The sequence below is a fragment of the Rhamphochromis longiceps genome, linkage group LG4 (genome assembly GCF_057381845.1).
Source record: "Rhamphochromis longiceps isolate RC_006_pf linkage group LG4, R_longiceps_female_GT1.1, whole genome shotgun sequence".
In the NCBI taxonomy this organism is placed as follows: Eukaryota; Metazoa; Chordata; class Actinopteri; order Cichliformes; family Cichlidae; genus Rhamphochromis; species Rhamphochromis longiceps.
Window position 1 is genome coordinate 12,264,487 of NC_140560.1, and position 3,944 is coordinate 12,268,430.

The 3,944-nt window shown below is 40.5% G+C and overlaps 1 long non-coding RNA gene across 1 annotated transcript; it reads left to right on the forward strand.

Moving 5' to 3' along the window:
* The first annotated feature begins 1,577 nt into the window (after nucleotides 1-1,577).
* On the forward strand, nucleotides 1,578-3,143 carry LOC146671143 (uncharacterized). The gene is made up of 2 exons (XR_014911585.1): nucleotides 1,578-1,682; nucleotides 2,574-3,143. It is a non-coding gene; the product is annotated as an uncharacterized LOC146671143 (long non-coding RNA).
* The last annotated feature ends 801 nt before the right edge of the window (nucleotides 3,144-3,944 follow it).

The window sequence follows — 3,944 nt, forward strand, 5'->3', positions numbered from 1 at the left end:
CACTATGAAAATGCCCGATATGATTTACCTGTTAAAGGGGGCGAAGGAACAAGGACTAAATTTTAAAGATGAAACGGGTTAACTCTATAGAGGATGTTTTCCAATGATTGACAAAATAATCTAGCACCTTTTACCAGAAGAGCTAATTGTATCTGTTTAGAGTTAACAGTGTGCACTGAGGGAAGTCAGGAGTGGTTTTAAACTGGGATTGAAAGAAAGTTAAACTTCCTCAGAAAAGGGGGTGTAGGAAGTAGATTAAGGACCGCTCACAGCCCGGCGTCAATGCAAGGTGCTGTCTCACAGCCTGATTTATTTGTTTAATTTATTAACCCCCTAGGACCTGCCGTCCACATATGTGGACATCACATTTTGGGTTATTTAGACAGGACATTATACTGCTACTATTCTATCAAAATTTTAAATGAATATCCTCATTTGTGGCTCTCATTTTTCTTAAAAAAAGATTCAGGTAAAAAAAAAAAATCTGGTAATTCTTTGATTTTACACTAATCATGCCCCAATATGCCTAAATATCAAAGACACATTAAAAATCCATGTCGTGGAAGAGTTCGGGTCTTAGGAGGTTAATTGTGGATAGAAATAATTATGCCAAAATAGTAAGGAAACATTGAAAACATACAACCCGTTGAGGGGACAGACAGGGTTGGGCAATTGAAAGGTTTTGTTTTGTTTAGCATAATCACTTATGTTATACCCTAGGCTTTTAACATGCAAGTAAACTTAATGGGATAAATAAGGAATTAGTTCATTTCTCGGGAGAGAAATGAAAAGGGCGAACTGTTAAGAAATAAATATATATATATTTTTAATGCTTATCTGCTGATTAGATTGTTTTATGAGAGGCCCAGACTTGACTAGGTCACAGGCTGACCAGAAACTGCATGTTTTTGTAGAATAATAATAATAATGGATTGGGTTTATATAGCGCTTTTCAAGGCACCCAAAGCGCTTTACAATGGCACTATTCATTCACTCTCGCATTCACACACTGATGGAGGCAAGCTACGGTTGTAGCCACAGCTGCCCTGGGGCAGACTGACAGAAGCGAGGCTGCGATATCGCGCCATCGGCCCCTCTGGCCAACACCAGTAGGCGGTAGGGTAAAGTGTCTTGCCCAAGGACACAACGACCAGGACAGAGAATATAAGGAACAGACAGAGTGAGACTAACGGTGTGTTCACACCGAACGCGATGGACGCGAACAAAACGCCCCTAATTTGACGCGTGCACATTCGCACCTCAACGCGTGTCCAAGAAAAATCCATAGCGCGTCAAAATATCATATTTTGATGCCCGTGAACCGGAAATGTGGGAGGAATTTGGGAGGAAGTTGTGCCAGACCGGTATCTTTGCAAGATGGCAGCTGTCGAGCTAGCGCTTGAAGAGAGAGTCTCCCTTCTCTATGTACTGTGGAGAGCAGAGCAGCGGCGTAAAAGACGTCCTCCCCGTACCTGGGTCCATCAGGTCCTCCAGAGGCGTGAGCAGTTTGGTGAGTTTCACCATTTGCTCCAGGAGCTGCGCCAGGATGACGGCCGATTCCATTTCCTTTCACTCGGCCAGTTTGAGGACCTGCTTTCCCACGTTGGTCCCAGCATCGCCCGCCTAGACACCAATTACAGGCGCTCAATCCCACCTGCAGAGCGCCTGTCCATCTGCCTGAGGTTAGTAAAAGTATTTAATACGGTAGTCCTTTATTGATACCTGTGCTAATATATGCTAAGCCATCCATTTATACACTGCTAACATGGATGTGCTATGCTAACAGTGAATGCTGTCGGTGTTTACTGAAAGCAAACTGTGGTACGGAGACAACTGTTTATAATATTTCTAGTAATACTCAGGTCTCATCAAGTACCGATTTAATTCGATTTATGCTGTTATCAGTGTTTGCAATGATAGCATGGCTGTGGTGTCACATCAATGTATGCGCTCGGTGTTTGCTGATATCAAACTGTAGCATTAGGACCACTGAGTTAATCTTTGTAGTAATACTCACTCCTTTTTATTTAGACCTGGTTTAATTCTGGGATAGTTGAATATTTGTATATAATCCCTGCAGCTGTCAGACTCTATAGCAGGGGTCACCAGCCTTTATTAAAACAGAGTTAGATAAAACTGTGAACAGTTTGGTTCATCTTTAGTTACATGGTTCTATCTTGATAAGCTATGTCTTATCACAGATTAATTTTTCAAAAATATTAATGATTTAAGCAAGGAAAGGGCTACATGTCAACATACAACTCTTTATTTCTATTAATGTCTTACTTCATTCCTACCTGATTGACATGTTTAGGAATTATGAGTGATTGGCACACTGTAGTTCTAAAAGTTGCTACCAATCAAATTATGATATGTTAAAGTTAAAACAAAACACAACTGTTTTAGATATTATCTAATATACATTTTGTAATTATCCTTATAATTACAAAATGTTTTATGTAAGATTTAAGTTTTGTGATTTAAATCTGACATCACAAAAGTATTTTGGAATTTGAATAATGTATTTTGTAACTGCAGTACACATAATACTGATTTTGAACAATTTTGTCCAGGTTCCTTGTCACCGGGGACTCCTTCAGGACCAAGCGTTCAGTTACAGAGTCGGTGTGTCCACGGTGTGCCAGATCACTCCCCAGGTAGCGACGGCCATCTGGGACTGTCTAGTGGACGACTTCATGGCTGTGCCTTCACCTGGAGACTGGCGGTCCATCACAGAGGGATTCCAGGAGCGCTGGAACTTTCCTCTCTGCTGTGCAGCTCTGGATGGGAAGCACGTCCAGACAAAGGCACCCCATATATCATATAGGAGACACACACATTGATATACACTAAATATTTATTTCATTTCTTTTTTTTGTGGTGCCCAAATTTATGCACCTGCTTGATTTTGTTTAAACAATTATTGCACACTTTCTGTAAATCCAGTAAACTTCTTTTCACTTCTCAAATATCACTGTGTGTGTCTCCTGTATGATATATTTAACTGACATTTTTTATTGTAACAACCAACGATTTATACAGGAAAATAATGTCTATTAACAAGGTTGCCCAAACTTTTGCATCCCACTGTATTAGTATATTTTGTCATTAGTATAATATGAAATAAATTCTACATGTGTCAAGTCGTGTGCCAACATTTGCTGTGTAGTAGAACTGAGACATTAGTCATTATAAAAATTTATTTGAAATATTAAAATTCTCAAACAGAAAAACATTAAACATAAATATATAAAATATAAGTATTTACAGAGAGAGAGGAATAAAAAGGACCCAGCTGCTCTCCAGAGCAGGAACAAGGCTGAGGAGGAAATGCTCCATTGGAGACTGGTGTGGCCTCTTCAGGGACTCCAGGGTGGCCAGCTCCACCACCGATGGACCGTCCTGGGACCCGTCCCTCATCTGCCTCGGAGCCGTCCTCCTCTGTGGGCCTGTAAAACAGCACAAAACACAAAGAAATGAGAAGGCTGCTACTAGATTTTAATTTCAACATTGAAAAAAACCAAACAAAAACAGGATAAAATCAGATTGGTTGTAGATATTTAGTAAAGGTGATCACAAGGCAATCCCACCGACTAAAAAGGTATCAGTGCTTGCTGTACATACCTGTGGGTGCAGCAGCAGGAGCTCAGGGACTGGGGAGCCAGGAGAAGCAACTGCTCTGCTGCAGAATCAGTTGGCTCTATCAATACAGTATTAAATGTTAACATGTTACATATAATCAGAGAAAGTATATACAGTGGTCCCTCATTTATTGCAGCAGGGGTTCTCAGAATAACTAGCCCCTGGTCACGCACTTTATACACTGTTTTCCCCACACACATGAACATTGGTCACAGTTCTCACAATTGATTCTCAAAGTGCAAACCTTTGTAGATTGCAAAACGTAAAAGTATTATTATGCCGCGGTTTGTCTTCATCTGCCT